Genomic DNA, 27,428 nt, shown 5'->3' with positions numbered 1-27,428 from the left:
ACCACAGTCACAGACAACTAGCCAATCTGATCACATGGACTCAGTGAAACTAAGCCATGCCATGTGGGGCCACCCAAGATGGCCAGGTCACACTGGAGAGGTCTGGCGGAATGTGGTCCACTGGAGAAAACTAATCAAACTGATCACATAGACCACAGCCTTGTCTAACTCAATGAAACTATGAGCCATGCCATTTAGGGCCACCCAAGACGGATGGGTCATGTTGGAGAGTTCTGACAAAATGTGGTCCACTGAAGAAGGGAATGGCAAACCACTTCAATATTCTTGCCTTGAGAACCCTATGAACATTATGAACAGGCAAAAAGATAGGGGACTGAAAGATGAACTCCTCAGGTTGGTAGGTGCGCAATATGCTACTGGAGATCAGTGGAGAAATAACTCCAGAAAGAATGAAGGGATGGAGCCAAAGCAAAACAACACCCAGTTGTGGTTGGGACTGGTGATAGAAGCAAGGTCCAACGCTGTAAAGAGCAATATTACATTACATACATAGGAATGTTAGGTCCATGAATCAAGGCAAATTGGAAATGGTCAAACAGGAGATGGCAAGAGTGAAAGTCGGCATTCTAGGAATCAGCAAACTAAGATGGACTGGAATGGTGAATTTAACTCAGATGACCATTTTATCTACTACTGTGGGTAGGAATCCCTTAGAAGAAATGGAGTAGCCATCATAATCAACAAAAGAGTCCAAAATGCAGTACTTGGATGCAATCTCAAAAATGACAGAATGATCTCTGTTCATTTCGAAGACGAACCATTCAATATCACAGTAATCCAAGTCTATGCCCCAACCAGTAACGCTGAAGAAGCTGAAGTTGAATGGTTCTATGAAGACCTACAAGACCTTCTAGTACTAACACCCCCAAAAGATGTCCTTTTCATTATAGGGGACTGGAATGCAAATGTAGGAAGCCAAGAAACGGCTGGAGAAACAGGCAAATTTGGCCTTGGAGTACAGAATGAAGCAGGGAAAAGGCTGATAGATTTCTGCAAGAGAATGCACTGGTCATAGCAAACAACCTCTTGCAGCAACATAAGAGAGGACTCTACACACGGATATCACCAGAAGGTCAACACCGAAATCAGATTGATTATATTCTTTGCAGCCAAAGATGGAGAAGCTCTATACAGTCAGCAAAAACAAGACCAGGAGCTGACTGTGGCTTAGATCATGAACTTGTTGCCAAATTCAGACTGAAATTGAAGAAGGTGGGGAAAACTACTAGACCATTCAGGTATGACCTAAATTAAATCCCTTATGATTATACAGTGGAAGTGAGAAATAGATTTAAGGGACTACATCTGATAGACAGAGTGCCTGATGAACTATGGACTGAGGTTCGTGACATGGTACAGGAGACAAGGATCAAGACCGTCCCCCAGAAAAACAAATGCAAAAAAAGCAAAATGGCTGTCTGAGGAGGACTTACAAATAACTGAAAAGAAGGGCAGTGAAAAGCAAAAGAGAAAAGGAAAGATATAACCATTTGAATGCAGAATTCCAAAGAAAAGCAAGGAGAGATAAGAGAGCCATCCTCAGCAATCAATGCAAAGAAATAGAGGGAAACAATAGAATGGGAAAGACTAGAGATCTCTTCAAGAAAATTAGAGGTATCAAGGGAACATTTCATGCAAAGATGGGCTCAATAAAGGACAGAAATGGTATGGACTTAACAGAAGCAGAAGATATTAAGAAGAGGTGGCAAGAATACACAGAAGACTGTACAGAAAAGATCTTCATGACCCAGATAATCACAATGGTGTGATCATTCACCTAGAGTTAGACATCCTGGAATCTGAAGTCAAGTGGGCCTTAGGAAGCATCATTACGAACAAAGGTAGTGGAGGTGATGGAATTCCAGTTGAGCTATTTCACATTCTGAAAGATGATGCAGTGAAAGTGCTGCACTCAATATGCCAGCAAATTTGGAAAACTCAGCAGTGGCCACAGGACTGGCAAAGGTCAGTTTTCATTCCAATCCCAAAGAAAAGCAATGCCAAAGAATGCTCAAACTACCACACAATTGCACTCATCTTACACACTGATAAAGTAATGCTCAAAATTCTCCAAGCCAGGCTTCAGCAATACGTGAACCGTGAACTTCCAGATGTTCAAACTGGCTTTAGAAAAGGCGGAGGAACCAGAGATCAAATTGCCCACATCCGCTGGATCACCAAAAAGTAAGAGAGTTCCAGAAAAATATCTATTTCTGCTTTATTGACTATGCCAAAACCTTTGACTGTGTGGATTACAATAAAGTTTTTGGATGCTATCTATGCTTTTGAAAAAGGAACAGTTCAGTAGGCTGATAAATAAGATCTACATTGCCCAGGTACAGAGGCAGCAAGATATCAGTGATTCTTTGGACTTGTGATAAGGGACTTCCCTGGTGGCTTAGATGGTAAAGCGTCTGTCTACAATGCGGGAGACCTGGATTCGATCCCTGGGTTGGGAAGATCCCCTGGAGAAGGAAACGGCAATCCACTCTAGTACTATTGCCTGGAAAATCCCATGGACAGAGGAGCCTGGTAGGCTACAGTCCATGGGGTCACAAAGAGTCGGACATGACTGAGCGACTTCACTTCACTTCAAAGCGATAAAATCTCTTGACTGGGGAAAAGTGTCTTAACCCCATTTTCACTGGCTGCTGCTTTGAGAGTTCCCATCTTCCATCCTAGATTTTTTCTACTCCAGTTCCTTAGGAAAGAAGACATGTCTCTGGAGACACAAAAAGCTTGAGTCCCCTTTAAAGATGATGAGGATGACAATTCAAATATCTGGAACTGGATTTCTCAAATTTTTTGAGTTACAAACTTTCCCACTTTGTCCTGCCTCTCAGCTGACAGATAATTCCATATCTCTTGGACCCTAGTCTTCCAGTTTGAGTTAGGATATCAATGTTCTGTAAATAATTTGTGATGTAGAGAATGACTTAAAGGAGTTTGTGATTTTTTTTCTTGTTGTAGAGTCACTGTGAAAATTTTCTTTCCAACGTATTACACTCCCAAGGGACATGGGGCTTCATCTTGAGTACATGCAGTAGGTAGTGCTAGCTGCTGATAAGTCATTTCAGTCGTGTCCAACTCTGTGCGACCCCATAGACGGCAGCCCACCAGGCTCCGCCATCCCTGGGATTCTCCAGGCAAGAACACTGCAGTGGGTTGCCATTTCCTTTTACAATGTGTGAAAGCGAAAAGTGAAAGTGAAGTCGCTCAGTCATGTCTGACTCTTCACGACCTCATGGACTGCAGCCTACCAGGCTCCTCCGTCCATGGGATTTTCCAGGCAAGAGTACTGGGGTGGGTTGCCATTGCCTTCTCCAAGGTAGTGCTAGAGAGAAGTCAAAAGACTTTAAAAGAATATAAAACCATTTCAGACCTCCCTTCTTAAGGATTTCTTGAAAGCTTATCAATGGAAATAGCATCATTTGTCATCATACAATGGCAACATTCCCTTCCATCATATTTCTCCCATCAATGGCATCATCTTTTTTGGGTGTCTCCAATATTTCTGACTTTTGAAAGAATCATTGTCTCCCATGTGTATTTGGAGTTGTCACCTTCTTTGCACTTCATTAGAGGACAGGCTGGGACCTGGACTGGGTCCCTGGGTTGCAGAGCTTGTACCTGGAGGAGGATATACACCTCCTCAAGCAACAGAATACAAATAAAATACAAGGGAATAAAAATAACTGCAGCTAGTGCAGTTGGGGCAAATTATGGACAATAAGATACAAAAAGACCAACTGCCTCTTCTGGAGATCTGTGAGCACAAGCAGGGTGTTGGGAGCAAAGGCAGGGTACTGCACATACCCCCTGCACTCAACACCACCACAGCGATTGGCAAACCACCTAAGCCACCCCTCCTAACCAACCCCTAGACACATTCCTACCCTTGCTCCCTGTAAGGAAATACCGCTCCACCCTTTGGGGAGTAAGCAAGCAAGGTAATCTGTTCTCCTCTGGACCGCTGCAGCAGGGGCCCCAATAAAGTCTTGCCTGAATTTCTTGTCTAGCCTCTGATCAATTTCTATTGATTAAGGAGACCAAGAACCCTGGTGGGCAACAATTGTATTCTATCTTCCAGAGATTTTTTTTTCACAATTTTTGTTCCTCTGATGGACATTCTTGTATTTTTCTGTACTACGATACATTATTTTCATCAACTTTCTTTTATTGCAAAGGCTTTGCAGTCGGGGTAGACACCTATACTCAATTTGCAATTTGATACAATTTTCAATAATCCTTTATATGTGAACTGTCTGTTTTTATGTCAGATAACAGAGTTAGCTCTCAATTTAGGCTGAATGAACTAAGGTTTTAAATCGTTGCATTGGAAGATCCAACTTAATCATCCATATGCAAAATTTAAAATATATGTGTTAGAGGAATTCTAGGTATCTGACCTTGTATCTGAAATCTTTGACAACTTAGTTGACTTTGTTTAAGTAACACTGAGTAGTAAGGAAGGAAAAGTAATATATAAGGATATCATACCATATCTACAACAGAAGAATATAACTCTCTAAAGATATAAACCAATATTTTAATCTGTATATGAATCCTGCCTAAAACTTGTCCTCCAGTGTTTTTTTTTTTTCCCCCCAGCGTTCTTTTAAAAATACGTCCAGTGACAGCAAAATCATTATCCTCTCACAAAGCAACTCAAATCAGTTTCAGAAAGTTCTAATTGTTAAAGACAAAATAAGTCTTCAACAGCCAAATTATACACAGGAATAAGTGCTGTTGCTAAAAAATTTGGATGGATTTCAGCATCAGTCATCTTAAGAGAGCTGTGCAAATAAACCACGGTAGCAACCCAAGTAGACAAAGAAGACTGTTGATATTGAACCTTAGTGTCCCCTGGAATTTGTAAGTCCTCATCCCCTGTCCAATATTTGTTTATCCAGTAAACGAGTATGCATTTGGGTAACTGATTATTAACATACTACGAATGACTACAATTTAGTAAATATTTATTCAGAATAGACTTACTCTACTTTCAACTTGCAGCTCCCCAAAATCACCATGGCCCAAAATATTTTTCTAGTTCTTCTGCAGCGGTTATGTGACTCTAAAAGGGTCTTGGAGTCATTCACTCTTCATAAATTATGTAGCATAGATCCCTATCACCTGACTTCAGTTATAGGGTCGGAACCTTACCCAGGTATTATACAATGATCCCTTTGGAGCAGGATCCAAAACATATTTGTATTTGTCTCATTTAACCTCATTTCAAAGAAGATAACTGAGGCAAGTCTTGAGATACTGTCTTGTCAGCAATTAGGCTAACATGATCAACACCTGAGGTTAATCCCCAAGTGGCACGTGGAGGGGTAAGGAATATTCTAAGCCTCTTGACATCCCTGACATTGATCACTACTGCTGCCTGCACTACGGTCCTCTCCGTATCTAATCTGAATGACTGCCAGAGCTGATAGTGCTCTCAGCCTCAGCCTTGCCATATCTCCCATCCTTTCCCAGCTGCAGTCAGGGTGCTCCTGCTTAAATGCACACTGATCAGGTCACTCTTCTGCTTAATAGCTTTGTTACCTTCTCCATAAAAATCAGACTCCTCATTATGGAACGCAAAGCCTGTACCAACTTCTCCCACCTCATCTCTTGTTTAAATTTTTCCATCTTCCAGCCACATGGGATTATCTTTGGTCCTGGACGGGGGATGCTCCCTGTTGACCCTCCTCATCCCTGTCTTTGGCTTCATCTCTCCATTAGAGTGAAGCCCTTCTGCATAGGTTCTAGGAAGCTTGTTTTCCTGGCTCTTTCTCCCCCATCAGGAGAGGTCTGTGTTCTATTCAACCAGTTCTATTGCAGACTGAGCTTATCTCAAACACTAGTGTTAATCACTCTGTATTGTTATTGTTTTCTAGTCTGCGTGCATGCTAAGTCACTTCAGTTGTGTCCAACTCTTGGAAAACCTGTGGACTAAAACCCACCAGGCTCTTCTGTCCATGGGATTCTCCAGGTAAGAATACTGGAGAGGATTGCCATGCCCTCCTCCAGGGGATCTTTCCAACCCAAGGATCGAACCCATGTCTCCCAATCTCCTGCATTGACAGGTGGGTTCTTTACCACTAGTGCCACCTGGAAAGCCCCATAGGGAGCCATAGGTTACATTTATAATCAAGAACAAAGACTAAAAAACAGTATATATTATTATTATTATTATTATTTACTTTTATTGAAGAATAGTTGACAAATTGTTGTGTCAATTTCTGCTGTACAACATAATGAATCACTTATATATATATACACACACACATATACATATTTTCTTTTTCATATTCTTTTCCATTAGGGTTTATCATGGGATATTGAATATAGTTCCCTGTGCTGTATAGCAGGACCTTGTGGTTTACCAAAAAGAACCAGTATATATTACTTTATATTTGCATTGTACCTTTATGGTAAATACATGTAGAAGAAAAGAACTGGAATAAAAAGTCCTCAAGAGGGTAACTGGTTTTCTCTAGGGCTGAAATAATGAATGACTTTTTCCTTTCCTCTTAATTTGTAGTGTTTTTTTTTCTGTATGATTATGTATTCCTTTTATAAGAAAAATATATTTAAAAATATATAATTAAATAAGTGGCATAATGATTGATAATTTGAGTAGTCAAATAATCAAACCACCTCTTATTGAAAGATCACTGAATTTAACAAATCATACTTATTGTCAAGACATTTAGTTATTATTTAGAGAACCCATGGGAAATAATACAGATATTTCAGTCTTTTAAAATGGAGGAAGACATGGCTCTGGAAATATTAACTGGAAAATTTGTTTTAGGCTTTTTGGAAGTTAAGTGTATCATTGGTTTGGGAACAGAACCTAAGTCCAGTTATGAATTATAGAGGTGATTTTTAATGGAATATAACTATCCATTTCTGTTGCCAAATATATTATCCTTTTTTAGTATACAATGCACCGGAGATTAAAATCCCACACATTCAGCAAAATATTTACCATGAAGCAGTAAAAATAGAATTAGTCATAATTTATACAGCTGCATATTTATAGGTAGAACATAAATGTTTGAAAAAATGGCAATGAGAGAAAGGAATAACTGATATTATTTTAGAATATTATTTCTTCTTTCTCCTTTAAATCCAGGCTTTGCATTTATTATGTGCCAAAACTGAACACTTATTCAATATGTATAAACCAGTTTAGATTTCCACTTGATTTGGTAAGAGCTGAATAAATCAGTTACATGTGGTTATTTACTGAAAAGATTAGGCATGTTTTTAGCCATTACTATTTTACTTTTATGAGCAAAGTGGAGTTAAGTTCTCAGAGGTTTTGGTATATCATCAGTTATCATGAAGTGAAAATATGACTTATAACTTGTTGATTAATAATTTTCATGTTTAAGTAAAATATCAATAGTTGATACTTCTAAAGGTAGATTGTATCATTCAATCTCAGGCCTGAAAATTAAATCCTGAAGGCTACACAAATGCAAATATTTGGACAGAAAAGTCCAATAATGCCTTCCTGAAAGATGGAAACATATATGTTCAGTTCAGTTCAGCTCAGTCGCTCAGTCGTGTCTGACTCTGCAACCCCATGGACTGCAGCACGTCAGGCCTCCCTGTCCATCCCCAACTCCTGGAGCTTACTCAAACTCATGTCCATCGAGTTGGTGACGCCATCCAACCATCTCATCTTCTGTTGTCCCCTTCTCCTCTTGCCTTCAATCTTTCCCAGCATCAAGGTCTTTTCAATGAGTCAGTTCTTCCCATCAGGTGGCCAAAGTTTCAGCTTCAGCATCAGTCCTTCCAATGAATATTCAGGACTGATTTCCTTTAGGATGGACTGGTTGGATCTCCCTGCAGTCCAAGGGACTCTCAAGACTCTTCTGCAACACCACAGTTCAAATATATATGTATTTAGCACTTCATACTATTGACAGAGAGTAAGTAGAGCAATTGCTTGAATATATTATCCCATTGAGTCCTCATCACAGACCTACCAATAAGCCCATTAGTCAGGGTAGTCAGCAGCCTGTAATCTCAGTTGTTTATAACCCACCATGTCCACTGACAAGTGGCTGTGGGCCCTGTTCCATCAGCTGATGACAGAGTAGTCAGCAGCAAAGAGGAAGCCTTGAGAGTCGCAAACCTGCAGCCAGCAAATTTCACTTCTGCTCCCAACTCATTGCTCAGAACAAATCAACTGGCACCGCCCAACCACAAGGGGGCAGGGCAGGGAGTTCAACCCCATGGTGTATCCAGAAGTACTGGGAATAGGAAGTATTTGAAAATGAAAGTGAAGGTCACTCAGTCATGTCCGACCCTTTGTGACCCCATGACTATACAGTCCATGAAATTCTCTAGGCCAGAATACTGGAGTGGGTAGCCATTACCTTCTCCAGTGGATCTTCCCAACCCAGGGATTGAACTGGGGTCTGTTGTATTGTAGGCCGATTCTTTATCAACTGAGCTATGAAGGAAGCCAGAGTGTTTGGTGGATAGTATAACAATAATCGGGCCGCCCTGATGGCTCAGTGGTGAAGAATCTGCCTGCAGCGCAGGACACAGGAGATGACACCGTCCAGTTCCTGGGTGGGGAAGATCCCCTGGAGAAGGAAATGGCAACCCACTGCAGTATTCTTGCCTGAAAACATCTACTAGGCAGAGGAGCCAGGCGCTCTGCAGTTCAAAAGGCTGCAAAGGAGGACAGGACAGAGCACCAGCACAAAGAAGATAATAATAGTCACTACGATAGTACATGTGTGCCCCTATTTTACACAAGGAAGCAGAAGAAAGTCAAGCAACTTGCCAAGTCACATAGCTCCTAAGTGAAAGAGCTAAGATGCTATTATTAAAGAATCAAGCATGAAGTGAGGAATATGTTTATGGCACATTCTAAGTCTGTCAATTCTATGTCACCTAGAAAGACACAGGAATATTTGAGAATGAACAGGGATTAGTAGATGTCCTTTGGTTTCACTTTTGTGAACCTGAAATCCTTTGCCTGTATTTCTAGCTGCCTACCTCAAAAGCCAGAGATTTAAAATATTGCTTTTTTTGGTACCAGAGCTGAGTTCCTTATAAAATTGGTATAGCCCTTGGAGTTCTTGGGATAGTTTATTGAAGATAAAAAATGTGACTTTCAAACACTTGGAAAATGTTAGCAATGTGAAGCCAAATAACCTTCAAGAAGAGGCAGTACTATCAATCCAACTTGCCTCCATGGTATGCATTTTTCATGAAGATGAATTATAGACATGGCTGATGCATGAATAACTGCAGGGGGCACTCCTAACATAGTATCTTACGGTGATGGTACCTCCTCGATCTGTAAATGCATCGGCCAAAGAAAATCTTTCCTTCTAGGAGACGAGTATCATACTTTCCCTCCATTTTAGCTCCTCTCTTCAATAGTATTTCACTTTTTATGAGTAGGATTTGGAAGGGAAATTATCATTAAAACCTTGAGGAATTTACAAAATGTGTACTTCCATTGAGGGTTCGGACTTCCCTGGTGGCTCAGACGGTAAAGCATCTGTCTACAATGCGGGAGACCTGGGTTCAATCCCTGGATTGGGAAGATCCCTTGGAGAAGGAAATGGCAATCCACTCCAGTACTCTTGCCTGGAAAATCCCATGGACAGAGGAGCCTGGTAGGCTACAGTCCATGGGGTCGCAAAGAGTTGGACACGACTGAGTGACTTCACTTCACTTTGAGGGTTCAGACGATGGAAGCTCTTCCTGTCATTCCCCTTTTAGCATTTGATATCTTGTGGTCTACAGCCCTTGCTCACGGGTACTGAAGAATCTCTACTTCCCTATATATTCTAGCACCAAGTGAATAGCAAATTTACATTGCTTCTACCCAACACTCAGAAATGGTCTTCACCTTGCTGTACATTATTACTCTGGGGTGCTTTCAAACAGTCTGCTTATCCATTTCCCTCCTTAGGATCTGATTTAATTAATCTGGGATAGGGACAGTCTGAGAATATTTTATAAAGCTCCTCAGATGGTTCTAATAGTAGCCTAGGACAAGAACCTAGGCTTCCCTGGTGGCTCAAATGGTAAGGAGTCTGCCTGCAATGCGAGAGACCTGGGTTCAGTCCTCGGGTTGGGAAGATCCCCTGGAGAAGGGAATGGCTAACCATTCCAGTATTCTTGCTCAGAGAATTCCATGGACCGAGGAGTCTGGTGGGTTATAGTCCATGGGGTCGTAAAGAGTCAGACATGACTGAGCAACCATCATAACAGGTTGAAAACCACAGACCTAGGAAATAGTTAAAATGACAGGGTCTGTCTAGTCAAGGCTATGGTTTTTCCAGTGGTCATGTATGGATGTGAGAGTTGGACTGTGAAGAAAGCTGAGTGCCAAAGAATTGATGCTTTTGAACTGTGGTGTTGGAGAAGACTCTTGAGAGTCGCTTGGACTGCAAGGAGATCAACCAGTCCATTCTGAAGGAGGTTCGAGGTGTTCATTGGAAGGACTAATGCTAAAGCTGAAACTCCAATACTTTGGCCACCTCATGAGAAGAGTTGACTCATTGGAAAAGACTCTGATGCTGGGAAGGATTGGGGGCAGGAGGAGAAGAGGACGATAGAGGATGAGATGGCTGGATGGCATCACCGACTCCGTGGACATGAGTTTGAGTGAACTCCAGGAGTTGGTGATGGACAGGGTGGCCTGGCGTGCTGCGATTCATGGGGTCACAAAGAGTCAGACATGACTGGGCAACTGAACTGCGGTGAACTGAACTAAAGACAAGGTTATTAGCAAAAAGTTCAGTTGATTAGATTAGAAACATGGGAAAACTATAACACTGCTCTATAAAAAGAACCAAAAAATGTAAATTGTAATAGATGATTTGATTCCTCAGCCTATGAAATTTGGCTTCTAGCCCACAGTTCTGCCAAGATCTACAAGTATGCCATATCACCAAATCCATCTGATCACTGGTTCTCCATCTTGGACATAAGAATGCCTTGGAAAACTTCTAAAATCCAGACAGTCCATATGCAAGCCCAATTAAATAAAAAACATTTGGGGGTGGATACCAAAAAATTCAAAAACCAAAAAAAATTCCTGTTTTAGAAAACTTTCTCCAGTTAATTCCAAAATGCAGCCAAAGTTGATAATGACTGTACCAGTTTCTTTTCAGTCAATACTGTACTGAACTTCTCAGTAACTTTTGACAGCAGCTTCTTCCTCCTTCTTGGGAAGCTATTGTCTTGGTTTCTCTGACTCCACGCTCTCCCATTTTCTTCTTTTATTCCAACTTTACTGGCCATTTTACCCCTCATTCATGTGTGTCCCCCCCTCTTCTAGATTTCTGTCTTCAACAGCTCTTTAGACTTCAGCTCTTGAGGCAGAATCATCATCCTGGTCCAGTGGCTATAATTCTACTCTGATGATTCTAAATACCAGCATGAAGCCCCAAATCCCCAAACTTATATCTCTGGCCTAGATTTTTCTCTCAGCTTGTTTATCCTCTTGGATGTTTTACAGGCATCTTTGCTGTGCTGCGCTTAGTCACTCAGTCATGTCTGGCCCCATGGACTGTGTAGCTAACCTCTGTCCTTGGGGATTCTCCAGGCAAGAATACTGGAGTGGGTTGCCACGCCCTCCTTCAGGGGATCTTCCCAACCCAGGGATCAAACCCAGGTCTCCCACATTGCAGGTGGATTCTTTACAAGCTGAGCCACCAGGGAAGCCCAAGAATATTGGAGTGGGGTAGCCTATCCCTTCTCCAGCAGATCTTCCAGACCCAGGAATCAAACTGGGGTCACCTGCATTGTAGGTAGATTCTTTACCAGGTGAGCTACATACACAGGAGGCCCCTACAGTCTTCTTTACATACTTTCAAAATGGGACTTTTGATCTCAAATGTGTTCCTTTTTAATGCCTTCGTCACTGACAATACAATGCAATCTCTCCAATTTGTACAAGCCAGAAATCTGGGAAGTGTTTTCCATGCTAAAACCCCACCCACAAATCCAAGCCTTACTCACATCTCATCTAGTCTGCCTCCAAATACACTTCAAATCCACCCTCTCCCTTATGTATCCATAACAATTAAGAAATTAGTTGTTTCTTGTTGTGTCATGCATGGCCCTAAAACTTAATGCCTTAAAATAATGATGAAGATTTTATATCTCATATAAATTTTATGAATCTAGATTATAGGAGTGGTGTAGCTACACAATTCCGAGTAGGGGTCTCTCTGAGTGTTCACGAACTATGCGCCAGGGCTATAGCAATCTGAAAGCTTAACCAGGGCTACCAGATCTGCTTCCAACGTGGCTCACTCACACGTTTGGAGAGTTTGCCCTGGTTGTTGGTAGGAGACTTCAGTTCTTCCCTGGAAGGAATTCTCCAGAGGGCTGCTTGAGCATCCTCACACCATGGCAGCTGCTACCCCATGAGAGTAGTCCATGAGAGAGAAAATAGGAGGCTGCACTCTCCCTTTGGCTTACCTTTGGAAGACACACAGCATCATTTTTGTATGACCTTATCGATTACACAGATCAGCCCTATTTAATGTCGGAGGAAGCTACACCAGGATGTGAAAACCAGGTGGAGAGGCTCAGTGGGGCAAATTTGGAGACTGGTGGACACAACTGCTGCTGCTGCTGCTGCTGCTAAGTTGCGTCAGTCATGTCCAGCTCTGTGCGACCCCATAGACGGCAGCCCACCAGGTTCCCACATCCCGGGGATTCTCCAGGCAAGAACACTGGAGTGGGTTGCCATTTCCTTCTCCAATGCATGAAAGTGAAAAGTGAAAATGAAGTCGTTCAATGTGTCCGACTCTTAGCGACCTCATGGACTGCAGCCCACCAGGCTCCTCTGCCCATGGGATTTTCCAGACACAACAGCCAACACTAAATACACCACAATGATTTTTCACCTAGACTATTACAACATGCTGGTTAATAACTTCACTTCGAACTCTGTTCTTATCTCAGCCTTTTCCACAAAGCTGTCAGAATGATCTTTTAATAAAGAGAATTGTATCATGTCATTTTTCAGCTTCAATCCTTTTAATGTCATGATATTGGCCTTAGATAGATATTCACAGTCTTTATCCATCTAGGCAAGATCTTCAAAAGCTAGTCTCAGCCTCCCGTTCAGCTATCTCCCCCTGGCTGCTTTCTTTGTTCAAGCCACTTCAGTCGCACCAAGCCAGGTTCTTTCCCACTAAAGGGTTTTTGCAGGTCCTACTTCTTTGTGTGAAAATTGCATCCCTCCACTCCATCCTTCAGTCTGGAAGTTTCTGCTCATTCTTTAGGTCTTTGACTAGCTACTTCCTCAGAGAGGCCCTCCCAGCCTCCCAAACTAAAACTTCACCCTGTATTTTTCCATGATATTTCATCACAATTTATAGTGAAATTTTGCATTTGTTTTATTACTGTCTGACCACTATGGTGGAAAAGGAAATGGCAACCCACTCCAGTACTCTTGCCTGGAAAATTCCATGGATGGAGGAGCCTGGTAAGGCTACAAGTCCATGGGGTCACAAAGAGTCCGACATGACTGAGCTATTTCACTTTCTTTCTTTCTTTCTATAATTCCTTTTGGAGAAGGACATGGCAACCCGCTCCAATGTTCTTGCCTGGAGAATCCCATGGACAGAGGGTCCTGATGGGCTACGGTCTATGGGGTTGCAAACAGTTGGACGTGTCTAAGCAATTAACACACACACACACACACACACACACACCACTATGGTGGCAAGAGCCAAGGGAACAGCAGCTCTGCTTTGCTTAGCATTCTCCACCAAGCACCTAGGACGCTGACGGGAAGGTAGTAGATCCTCAATATTTATTGAATAAAATGAATGAATGGATGGGTACATGGGTGGATGAATAACAGTCTTTAAGAGGATTTCACCTGAGCTCCCCAAATTTTAATGTATGTTTCTCTTCTTTTAAGCTTTGCCAACACTCCCAATGCTAGAGATGAGAAAGCCAGAGACAACCAAAAAAGTTTAGTTTAAAATAGAACTATTTCTTATTGTATGACATCCCTTATATGTGGAATCTAAAAAGAAACGATACAAATGAATTTACTTACAAAAGAGAGACAGACAGAGAGAGAGGGAACTTATGGTTTCCCGGGGGTGGGAGCAAAAGACTGGTGGAAAGGATAGTTAGGGAGTTTGGGACCCACATGTGCACACTGCTGTATTTAAAATGGATAACCGACAAGGACCAGCTCTATAGCACAGGGAGCTCTGCTCAATGTTATGTGACAACGTGGATGGGAGGTGAGTTTGCAGGAGAATTGACACACATATATGTATGGCTGAGTCCCTTCTCTGTTCACCTGAAACTATCGCAGCATTGTTAACTGGTTATACCACAATTCAAATAAAAGTTTTTGAAAAGTGGAAGTATTTCTCCTCTCTATTCTGATCATTTTTTTCCCCCAAAAAAATTTGAAAAGGATTAAACTTTCTGGACTATTGATTTTTAGAATGAGATTTAAAAATTTAAGAACACTTAGGGTCGCGAGGAGTCGGACATGACTGAGCGACTTCACTTTCACTTTCCACTTTCCTGCATTGGAGAAGGAAATGGCAACCCACTCCAGTGCTCTTGCCTGGAGAATCCCAGGGACGGGGGAGCCTGGTGGGCTGCTATCTATGGGGTGGCACAGAGTCGGACATGACTGAAGCGACTTAGCAGCAGCAGCAGCTCTATTCCTATAAGCAGAGAAGATGATATAGAAAACCACCAAATTAGTGACTGCTTTGCATCGATAAATATATTTTATATTTTTTGTCAGACATTTCTTACTGATTTATTTGACTGAACAGCTTAGATAATATCATCTGCTCTTGTTTTTTGTGTGTGTGCATTTCTACTCACACACATCAAATGAAAATCCCAAGGCCTCACAAAGCAAAGAAGGAATTTTGTTGTCAACCAGTTTGTGCTACTGCAATTCTATGGGTCCATGACCCAGAGTAAGATGTAAGGCAATGTGCTCTCATTTGCATCACAGAACACATGGTGCATTTAGAAATTAGCACGGCAAGCGTAACTTTAATGCTCCAGAACACATTTATTTGCTGTTGTGTGGTCTATGCGGACAGTATTTTCATACGGTCTGCTCTACATCCCATCTTACTTTCTAAACAGAAAAGCTCTTGCAGGGTCATTTGCGAAGAGTTTTTGAGACTATTTGCTTCTTGCTTATTTGACAATAATTCTGAAAAAGTAATGGGATTGCAATTTTTATGAATCCTGGGCCTGAAATGAAGTTGAGACTCAACTAGGAACCAATGGGGTAAGGGAGCCCTGCTACCAGTGAGAACTGATTAGAAGCTTCACACGAATAGCTATGTTTCGAGTGGCAAAAGAGAAAGCTAATATAGCCTAGTAGAAAGAAACATTCTAAAGAACAGATGCAACAACTCAGAAGTATAATTGTCAGGGACGAATTAGCACAAGAACAAACCTCTCTCTACATGTGACTAGGCACTAAGATAGCACATGCACACTTTTTAGTCTGTACGATGACTAATTTTAGAATAATTTAAGTTTAGATAATGTTATATTTCAACACAGCAGGAAAATCCCTGAAGGGATTGTTAAGATAATCATATGGATTTCGGGAACTGATGGTCTTCTACTTGATTCTGCTGATTCCTCCACCATCCTAGGAATTTCCTTGACTTCAGAAATGCTACAGTTCCTGGTAATTCTCAATATCCTTTGTAGGTCTTTTCTTTTTGTATTAGGACATTTAGTGTAATAGGAAGAATAGATTTGATTCCAGATTAGATCTGTTTTAGAGAAGGGAATGGCAAATCACTTCAGTATTCTTGCCTTGAGAACCCCATGAACAGTAGGAAAAGGCAAAAATATAGGACACTGAAAGATGAACTCCCCAGGTGAGTAGGTGCCTAATATGCTACTGGAGATCACTGGAGAAATAACTCCAGAAAGAATGAAGAGACTGAGCCAAAGTAAGTTTTGCCAAGAGAACGCACTGGTCTTGGCAAATACCCTCTTCCAACAACACAAGAGAAGACTCTACATATGGACATCACCAGATGGTCAATACTGAAATCAGATTGATTTTATTCTTTGCAGCCAAAGATGGAGAAGCTCTATACAGTCAGCATAAATAAGACTGAGAGCTGAGTGTGGCTCAGATCATGAACTCCTTATTGCCAAATTCAAACTTAAATTGAAGAAAGTAGGGAAAATCGCTAGACCATTCAGTTAAGTTCAGTCGCTCATTCGTGTCCAACTCTTTGTAACCCCTTGGACTGCAGCATGCCAGGCCTCCCTGTCCATCAACAACTTTCGGAGTTTACTCAAACCCATGTCCATCGAGTTGGTGATGCCATCCAACCATCTCATCCTCTTCCGTCCCCTTCTCCTCCTGCCATCAATCTTTGCCAGCATCAGCGTCTTTTCAAATGAGTCAGCTCTTCGCATCAGGTATGACCTAAATCAAGCACAGAACATTCAGGTATGACCTAAATCAAATCCTTTACGATTATACAATAGAAGTGACAAATAGATCCAAGGGACTAGATCTGATAGACAGAGTGCCTGATGAACTATGGATGGAGGTTCATGACATTGTAAGGAATCAAGACCATCCCCAAGAAAAATGCAAAAAAAATGCAAAAAAGCAAAATGGTTGTCTGAGGAGGCCTTACAAATAGCTGTGAAAAAAAGAGAAGCCAAAAGCAAAGGTGAAAAGGAAAGATATACCCATTTGAATGACGAGTTCCAAAGAATAGCAGAGAGAGATAAGAAAGCCTTCCTCAGTGAACAATGCAAGGAAATAGAGGAAAACAATAGAATGGGAAAGACTAGAGATCTCTTCAAGAAAATTAGAGACACCAAGGGAACATTTCATGCAAAGATGGGATCAATAAAGGACAGAAATGGTATGGACCTAACTGAAGCAGAAGATTTTAAGAAGAGGTGGCAAGAATACACAGAAGAACTGTACAAAAAAGATCTTCATGACCCGGATAATCACGATGGTGTAATCACTGATCTAGAGCCAGACATCCTGGAATGTGAACTCAAGTGGGCCTTAAAAAGCATCACTATGAACAAAGCTAGTGGAGGTGATGGAATTCCAGTTGAGCTATTTCAAATCTTGAAAGACGATGCTGTGAAAATGCTGCACTCAATATGCCAGCAAATGTGGAAAACTCTGCAGTGGCCACAGGACTGGAAAAGGTTAGCTTTCATCCCAATCCTAAAGAAAGGCAATGCCAAAGAATGCTCAAACTACTGCACAATTGCACTCATCTCACACACTAGTAAAGTAATGCTCAAAATTCTCCAAGCCAAGCTTCAACAATACGTGAACCATGAACTTCCAGATGTTCAAGCTGGTTTTAGAAAAGGCAGAGGAACCAGAGATCAAATTGCCCACATCTGCTGGATCATCAGAAAAGCAAATGAGTTCCAGAAAAGCATCTATTTCTGCTTTATTGACTACGCAAAAGCCTTTGACTGTGTGGATCACAATAAACTGTGGAAAATTCTGAAAGAGATGGGAATACCAGACCACCTGATCTGCCTCCTGAGAAATCTGTATGCAGGTCAAGAAGCAACAGTTAGAACTGGTCATGGAACAACAGACTGGTTCCAAATCAGGAAAGGAGTACATCAAGGCTGTATATTGTCACCCTGCTTATTTAACTTATATGCAGAGTACATCATGAGAAATGCTGGGCTGGATGAAGAGCAAGCTGAAATCAAGATTGCAGAGAGAAATATCAATAACCTCATATGCAGATGACACCACCCTTATGGCAAAAAGTGAAGAAGAACTGAAGAGTCTCTTGATGAAAGTGAAAGGGGAGAGTGAAAAAGTTGGCTTAAATCTCAACATTCAGCAACCTAAGATCATGGCATCTGATCCCAACACTTCATGGAAAATAGATGGGGAAACAGTGGAAACAGTGTAGACTTTATTTTGAGGGGCTCCAAAATCACTGCTGGAGAAGGAAATGGCAACCTACTCCAGTGCTCTTGCCTGGAAAATCCCATGGGCAGAGGAGCCAGGTAGGCTGCAGTCCATGGGGTCGCAAAGAGTCGGACACGACTGAGCGACTTCACTTCACTTCACTTCAAAATCACTGCAGATGGTGATTGCAGCCATGAAATTTAAAGATGCTTACTCCTTGGAAGAAAAGTTATGACCAACCTAGATAGCATATTGAAAAGCAGAGACATTACTTTGCCAACAAAATTTCATTTGGTCAAGGGTTTGGTTTTTCCAGTAGTCATGTATGGATATGAGAGTTGGACTATAAAGAAAGCTGAGTGCCAAAGAATTGATGCTTTTGAACTGTGGAGAAGACCCTTGCAAGTCCCTTGGACTGCAAGGAGATCCAACCAGTCCATCCTAAAGCAAATCAGTCCTGAATATTCATTGGAAGAACTGATATTGAAGTTGAAACTCCAATCTTTGGCCACCTGATGGGAAAATCTGACTCATTTGAAAAGACTCTAATGCTGGGAAAGATTGAAGGCAGGAGCAGAAGGGGATATCAGAGGATAAGATGGTTGGATGGCATCACTGACTCAATGGACATGAGTTTGTGTAAACTCTCGGAGTTGGTGGTGGACAGGGAGGCCTGGTGTGCTGTGATTCATGGGGTCACAAAGGGTCAGACATGACTGAGCAGCTGAACTGAACGGACTAGATCTGTTTGCCATTCCCTTCTCCAGGGGGTTTTCCTGACCTGGGGATCAAACCTAGGTCTCCCTCATTGCAAGTAGATTCTTTACCATCTGAGCCAACAGGGAAGCCCTCTGTTGCTTTAACATTTGTATTCTGCTGCTTTTGCTACAAGTCAAGAATGTTTCCTATAGCCTGAAATATACAGTATAGCCCATTCTTTAGGCTCCAACCTTTAAGGGTATAGCATTTTCCCATCCAAATAGAGATTTAAAGTTGCAGAAGAGAATAACACTTGTCTTGCTGGAGGTTTATAGGAACCTTGTAACCTGACCTAGGTGGATAGCTACAAGAACAAAGGATTCCTACACCAAGAAGTTTGCAATAATCAACCATCACTCACCTTGACTTTAAAAAGGGCTTGCTGTATCCTTTTGGGAAATCTGGGGCTTTTGGAGGGCATGAGCCACCTGCTCTCCTTGCATGGCCCTACAATAAAGCTTCCTCTGCTCCAAACTCCAATATTCTTGTACTGTTTGGCTTTACTCTGCATCAGGCACAGAAACTTGCATTCATTAACAGTAACAAAAACCAATTTAATAAAAAGGGAATGTGATGACTCCTAAAGCTTAGAATTTCAGGAGGTGGACTGAGCAAGCTTGGATCTGAGACAGAACTGTTCTCTCTGCTGTGCTTTCTGGCGTTCTCCTCCAGCTCCTTGCTCTATCAGCTCTGCTGTCATTTGTGTGTCCCCATAAAGTAGCAAAACCGTCCACCAGCAGCTGCAGTCTTACATCCTGCTGAAATCCCAAACAAGGAGTGAATCTCCTCTCTGATTGGTCCAGTAAGAACTCTACTAGAACTCTCAGTGGACCTAGCTTTGACCTCTTCCCCTGCCCAAATTTCTATTTACTGTTTTAATCACACTACATTTTCTCCATTTGTTGGATTGGGTCTTTCCTGCAAAATACTGTTCTTTCCACTAGACTCTTCCCTTCCATCAGGGCCAATTTAATTTTTTCTTCATCCTTCAGATCTCTGCTAAAATGCCATTGCATTTCCCTGATTCTGGAGCACATACTGTAAGTTTACACGTTGTGTAAGGAAAGGGTTAATCTTGCAGCTATACAGGATAACTCTGTACTTATCTGCTGGGATGTCTACAAGTCTGGTCAAGGGAAGAATGAAATATACTAGCTACAACTTTATAGTGTGTGTTTAAAGTCTGAAATTCCCCTAGAGGCAACCTGTATTAGTTTGTCTGCACGTTTTAGGGATGCGCAGATTGGCAGTTTGTATCTGGTTTAGCAGGTGATCCAGCCTGGGTTTTTACAGAGCCAGTGCTATAAAATAGCCCTCAATAAATGTGCATCTGGGCTCAGAGTTATCTTGCTGGTGTATAATCTGAAGATGAAGTGTGCCCTGTTCTGAGAAATAAGAAATGACCTCGGGGAGTTATACCTAGGAGTCTTAGACCCAAATATACCCTCTGTCCTATTATATCATTTACTTGTATTAGAGACTTCCTTAAGTATATCTTTATGGAATCTTTTGAATCTTGTGATAATCTTCAATTATCTAAATGTGTGATAGTCACATATGTATTTTGTGATTATTCTATTAATCATTATTTATAAAGGATGAGATGATTGGATGGCATCACCAATGCAATGGATACGAACTTGGGCAAGTTGTGGGAGATGGTGAGGGACAGGGAAGCCTGGCATGCTTCAGTCTATGGGGTCATGAAGAGTTGGACATGACTTGGCAACTGAACAACAAAATCAGGGTCCAACCAGGGAAGCAAAAACCACTCTGAATTCTTCAGAAGGGAAGTTAATGCAAGGATTTGGTGTACAGATGATAGAAGAGTTTGAGGAGTCAACCAGGGCACAGTGAGGTGGCCCAGACATTAACAAAAACAAAGGAAGTTAGTATCACCCCCAGGCTAAAGTGACAGAGGGAGGAGGTGGTGCCACCAGAGCAGAGGGGCCAGAGTCAGACAGCGGGAGCTGGAACCAGGGCAGGATAGTCAGTTGGCAACTGGACCCACGGGGGGACACAGCAATCACCTGGGATGCTGTCAAGGCAAAGAGGGAAAAGAAGAACTAGCCTGGCTTCTCTTCTTACTATGAACAAAGCTGGTGGAGGTGATGGAATTCCAGGTGAGCTATTTCAAATCCTAAAAGATGATGCTGTTAAAGTACTGCACTCAGCATGCCAGCAAATATGGAAAACTCAGCAGTGGCCACAAGACTGGAAAAGGTCAGTTTTCATTCCAATCCCAAAGAAGGATAGTGCCAAAGAATATTCAAACTACCGCACAATTGTATTCATTTCACATGCTAGCAAGGTAATGCTCAAAATCCTTCAAGGTAGGCTTCAACAGTACGTGAACCAAGAACTTTCAGATGTTCAAGTTGGATTTAGAAAAGGCAGAGGAACCTGAGATCAAACTACCAACATTTATTGGATCACAGAAAAAACAGGGGAATTTCAGGGAAACAGCTGCTTCACTGACTACACTAAAGCCTTTGACGGTGTGGATCACAACAAACTGTGGAAAATTATTAAAGACATGGGAATACCAGACTATCTTACTTGCCTCCTTAGAAACCTGTAAGCAGGTCAAGAAGCAACAATTAGAACTGGACATGGAATAATGGACTGGTTGAAAATTGGGAAAGGAGTATGTCAAGGCTGTATATTGTCACCCTGCTTATTTAACTTTTATGTAGAGTACATCATGTGAAATGCTGGGCTGGATGAAGTTCAAACTGGAGTCTAGATTCCCAGGAGGAATCCCAACAACCTCAGATAGGCAGATTAGAACATCCTATGGCAGAAAGTGAAGAGGAACTAAAGAGCTTATTGATGAAAGTGAAAGAAGAGAGTGAAAAAAAAGCTGGCTTAAAACTCAACACACACAAAAAATAAGATCATGGCATCTGGTCCCATCACTTCATGGCAAATAGATGGGGAAAAATGGAAACAGTGAGAGACTATCTTCTTGCACTCCAAAGTCACTGCAGATGGTGACTGCAGCCGTGAAATGAAAAGATGCTTGCTCCTTGGAAGAAAAGCTATGACAAACCCAGACAGCATATTAAAAAGCAGACACATTACTTTGCCGACAAAGGTCTATCTAGTCAAAGCTATGGTTTTCCAGTAGTCATGTATGGATGTGAGAGTTGGACCATAAAGACGGCTAAGTGCTGAAGGACTGATGCTTTCAAACTGTGGTGCTGAAGCATATTCTTGAGAGTCCCTTGGACTGCAAGGAGATCAAACCAGTCAATCCTAAAGGAAATCAAACTTGAATATTCATTGAAAGGATTGATGAAGCTGAAGCCCCAATACTTTGGCCACATGATGTGAAGAACTGACTCATTGGAAAAGACCCTGATGCTGGGAAAGATTGAGGGCAGGAGGAGAAGGGGAGGACAGAGGATGCGATGGTTGGATGGCATCACCGACTCAATGGACATGAGTTTGAGCAAGCTCTGAGAGACAGTGAAGGGCAGGGAAGCCTGGTGTGCTGCAGTCCATGGGGTCGCAGAGAGTCAGATACGACTGACCAGCTGAACGACTCCTCTCCTTCCTCTCCATTCCAGCATCTGCCATTGTCCTAATCTACCTGGAAGCCAGATTATCCTGAAAGCATGGAAAGACAATCTGAATGGGTCACAGTCCAGGGAGACACCATAGAAGAAGAGCAAGGAACAACCCCAGGATTATCATTATCAGTGCTCAACAGATACACACTGCATGAATGAAACCAAACTGTGTACAGAACAAGTATCACTGGTTGATTCAAAATTGTGGTCGTACCAGCCTGGAAAGGTCTAGATCTATAACCAAATGCACGTGTTACATAGACCAGAGGTCCCTGCCCAGAGGAGAACCTGGAGAGACACAGTTAGTTGGCCTGGCTTCTGTCATTTAGGGATGATTCTGTTGCTGATCAATTCTCCTCCTGGCTAAGCCTTTCCTTAGCTATGCAACACATTGCTTTAGCTAGGGATGAATTACTGGTAAATCTTTATCAGTGATCCTCTGTCTATTGGCCATTTCATTTGTTCTGTGTTGACTTCAGAATTTACTTTTTATGAGGTGAGGAAAATACTTATCTTACTTCCAACTCTCTTAGGAGGGGAACACACTGGAGCCTGTGTGTCCCAATAACAAAGAATATAATAATCTCCCAAATGTAAAGAATACATGGATATTTCACCTCATCTTGTAAAAAACTAAATCTATGGAAATTAAATTGTCTTTTGTGTATTAGTTCTTCTTCAAAGTCTTTTTTGCTGAAGATACAGAGGAAAGACAATTATTCTAAATTCTAAATAAAACACATACACCACACAATACTCAACTACTTATTTAGGATAAAAAATCTTCAGTGACTTCTAGAATGTTAACAGAATATTAAGTTCTTCCTTATTGCCCAGATAAAATTCATGATATGATAACAATTACCTAATGATCTAAGTATATTAGCATGAGCTTATTTGATTTTAACAAATGCCCCATCTACCTTCATTTGTAAATTTCCCCCAGGATCCATTGTTACATAAATACAATTTCAGGAAAAATATATACCTTAGGCAAATATATGGAAAATAATAATGCAGTACAGATGACTACTTCAAATTTATGCCTTTTTGTAGAAGCTTGAATTCTCTTTTCATACTACTTTCTTAAAAACAGACTATTGGCTGAGTGGTTCTCTTGGGGACCTTCATGCTCATAGTGAATCTGCCTAGTTGTGAATTCAGTAAAAATTGCTAAGCTAACAGCACTGGGGTTGGTTCATTTGTACCAATTAGACATGACCATATCCTGAGCATGAGGTTGAATACATTCTTCTGTCTCTCCTGTTTATAATTTTCAGTGACTGATAATACCGATTTAAGTGTGAAGAATGAGACACTGCCAGTGGGATATGTGAGCTTTCTCTTTTTAAGTTGCTGCTGAATTGGCTCTCACTGCTATTCTTTCTTGTTCTTTGTAATTAAGGATGATTTAGACAAGTTTTCTCCTTTCTTTTTAAGGAGAAAGCATGTCGTACAAAATGAACCTCAAGGCATCACCATCTAAAACTTTGCAGACAAAAGCATGCCATTTACAGCAGACGCTACAGAGCTACCCAGATGTCCTCCAACTCCTCAAGTAACCATTGCTCAGCTACTGTGGTTGGTGGCTGCTTTTAGCTCAGAGTTACCCTCTCCTCTGGAGGACTGCCCTTGGTTGATTGGAGGCAACTTGTCAGTGAGCAAGGTGAAAGATCTGAGGTTTCTAATAGCTAGCCTCCTTCCTTCTGGGCAGGGCAAAATCTGTGCTACAATTCATCCTCCAGAGTGCTCCATGGAATCAGGCTAGGGCTAGCTTTCTGTTTTTTAGGTCCTCCTTCTGGTTTATCCTGCTCCCATCATCTCTTACAAGTTTCTCGGGAACACTCCCTCAATAAGACACATACAAGGGTCTTCAGCTCCCTGTTTCTAGGGAGCTCAGCCTAAGACACTACTTGCATTAGCTAATTCTTTAGACTCTATAAAAATTCAGTTAGGCTCTGTAAACCAAAAAAGTGAACACTGGTTCACTATCCACTAGAATGACCATGACTAAGAATTCGTAACTATTTCTATAGCAAATGTGCACTGTTCATCTTTGTCTGATTATCAAAAACTAAACAAAAGGTCTACAGGTTTAAGTCGCTTTAGTCGACAGCCTGAAAGTGAATCTTTTACTCTTCTGATTGACTAGGTTGGAATCCACATCCCTGTGCCTTCTTTCGTTTACTTTGCAGCCAAGATTGAAAGAAATTTAAAAACAAATCACTTACGGAGCATGAACCATGCCGAGGCACAAAACTAGAAACCTTATCGATGTTATTCCATTTGATTCTCACAACAGTTTATTAAGGGGCATATTATTATCCTTTCTTCATAGATGATGAAATTGAGGCTCAGAGACAATTTGTAACTTGATCCAAAGACATGACACTAGTAAATGGCAGAGTGAGGATTCAAACATACCACAAAACCACACTCTTAACCAGTTCAGTCAAGTGTACATTTAAAGGTCAGTAGAGAGGAGGGTGCGCTTCCCAGGTGGCATTAGTTGTAAAGAATCCACCTGCCAATGCAGGAGACACAAGAGACGCAGGTTCAAACTTTGGGTTGGGAATATCCGCTGGAGTAGAAAGTGGTAACCCATTCTAGTATTCTTGCCTGGAAGATTTCACCGACAGAGGAGCCTGGCAGGCTACAGTCCATGGGCTGGCAAAAACTTGGACATGACTGAGTGACTGGGCACATAAGAAGAGGGTATAGAGAACAGTATTTCCCCCTCAATTTCAGCTCCTGTGTATACATTCCTGTAGCGCATTCTGTTGGTGACCACCTGGAATCCTGGGGTTTCTTTTCCTATGTTGTGTCCCCAACCCAGCTACTTCCCACTTTCCAGCCAGTTGTTTACACCGTGACCCACCAACTCAATTGGTGGGGCTGCCCTTGAGCACTGGAATAGCCTCACAGGCACTCCCTCTAGGCTGTAACTGATTGGCCTGGGAATCCAGAAGCCCGGCACCTTTCCCTGGCGCTCCGCAGCTCCCCGAGGGCTCCAAGGAAGTTGGGATTTCATCAGAAAGCTCCCCCGTGCTTGGCTTCTTTTCCCTTCCTGGCCTGCTTCCCTCATCTGGCCCCCCAGGAACCATTTCCTTAACAAACCACCTGTATCTGAATTCTTGGCTCAGTGTTTCTTTTTTAAAAAGTTTTATTTTTTTTAGGGTATAGTTGCTTTACAATGTTGCATTAGTTTCTGCTGTACAGCAAAGTGAATCAGCTGTATATAGAGACAGCCCCTGTTTTGGGGACTTCCTTCCCATTCAGGTCACTACAGAGCATTAAGTAGAGTTTCCTGTGCTTGAAATAGGTTATTCATTTTATACATACTAGTGTATACATGTCAATTGCAATCACCCAGTTTATTCCACCTCTCCTTTCCCTTCTTGGTGTCCTTTTGTTCCTCTATGCCTGTCTCTTTCTGCCTCCCCAACAGGTTCAGCCATAACATTTTTGTAAATTCCACATATATGCCTTAATATACATTTGTTTTTCTCTTTCTGACTTACTTCACGCTGTATGACAATCTCTAGGTTCTGAGAGAATCTTAACTAAGTTAATATATATACATATATGTATATTTAATAGGAAAAAAAGAGGCAAATACTACTGATAAAATCACTTTCATATGCTGGACTTCTGGATCAGATTTTTTTTTTTATTTTGTTGTTGTTTTATTGTAAATTAATGCATATCTTTTGTAAGAATGAAAAATAAAAAACGGATGAACTACATAGACAACCAATGCATAATTCTAAAACCCAGAAAATTGCTATTTTACATGTTGCATATTTACAAGTTTTACATCACTGTTCATACTATTTATAATACTTTAATATTTTTAAGTTTGGCAGATGGTCTTTCTAAGTCAGCAAAATGTCCTCTGCTTATATGGAATTCTATATGATAATTTGGTAGGAGTGGGGCCAAGCTCCCAGGTGATATTGATGCTGCTGATCAATGGACCACTCTTTGAAGAGCACTGATGGCCTTATGGGACATCAAAGACCTTTGGCTTTGCTCTGTTTGAGTTTAGAGTTAAACTCAAAATAAACTATGCCACTTGAATGTCCCCTCACACAAGTCCCATTCAAACATGTTGGTGAGTCGTTTGAATGAGTATAAACAGTTCATATATACAAGAGAGAATTAATAGGATGTGACATTAACACATTCTCACAATTTACGTTTGCAAATGGTTGAGGGTGATCACAGAAGAGCACTATCTGTGAAACTGGCATTGAGAAACTGTTGTATTCACCAAAGTGATAGCAGAGAATGAAAGACTCTGAAAATCTGTTGCAGGCTGATTTTTCTTGTTCTTGAATGAAACCATAGATAGGCATCTCCATTTACATTCAAGAAAGAAAAAACCCTCCAGTTACTGTAGGAAATAAAATGTCATGTCTTCAAGAGCTAGCTCGAAGGAGCTTTCACTGACCAACTCAAGAACAATTTGAGCACCAAGATACACAATAACAGTACAGGATTATAACCTTTTGAGTGAAAAAGCAAAGCATGAGTTCAGACCGATTACATAATCAATACATAAACTAATGAGGAAGAAGAGAAAGCTCTGACCAGCAATACAGAACCAACTAATAAATGCAGAAAAATAATAGGATTAGAAAATAATCTTATGGCAACCATCACTGTAACAATTATTCCAGGCAAAAGTCATCCATGCATGCTAAAATTAGTGGGTAAAAGTCATTGGAATATCAGGAAATTTATGTAGTTTCAAAGGATATATCCATAAGATTCTTATTAAGCACAAAAGTAAAAAGAAGAACTCTACAGAGGAGAAACAAGGTAGGTACCATTTTTAACCAAGGGATGCAAGTTGACTGTTTACAGCATCAGCATCATGGACCTCATGATGTGATGTACTGAAAAGAACACAGTTTTACTTCTGTGGTACCCCTGCCTAAGGCGCATCACTGAAATCTATTCTAGAGGAGAAAAAAGACAAATCAAAATCAGTTAAGGACCAATTTCACAAAATAACTAGCCTGTTTTCTTCTAATATACCAATGCCATTAAAAAAGAAAGAAAGATAGAGAAATTGTTCTAAGCCAAAAGAAACCAAAGAGATTTGACAACTGAATATAGCCCAT

The sequence above is a fragment of the Budorcas taxicolor genome, chromosome 13, assembly GCF_023091745.1.
Source record: "Budorcas taxicolor isolate Tak-1 chromosome 13, Takin1.1, whole genome shotgun sequence".
Classification (NCBI taxonomy): Eukaryota; Metazoa; Chordata; class Mammalia; order Artiodactyla; family Bovidae; genus Budorcas; species Budorcas taxicolor.
The sequence above is the reverse complement of the archived record's forward strand: the minus strand, read 5'-3'. Positions refer to the sequence as shown.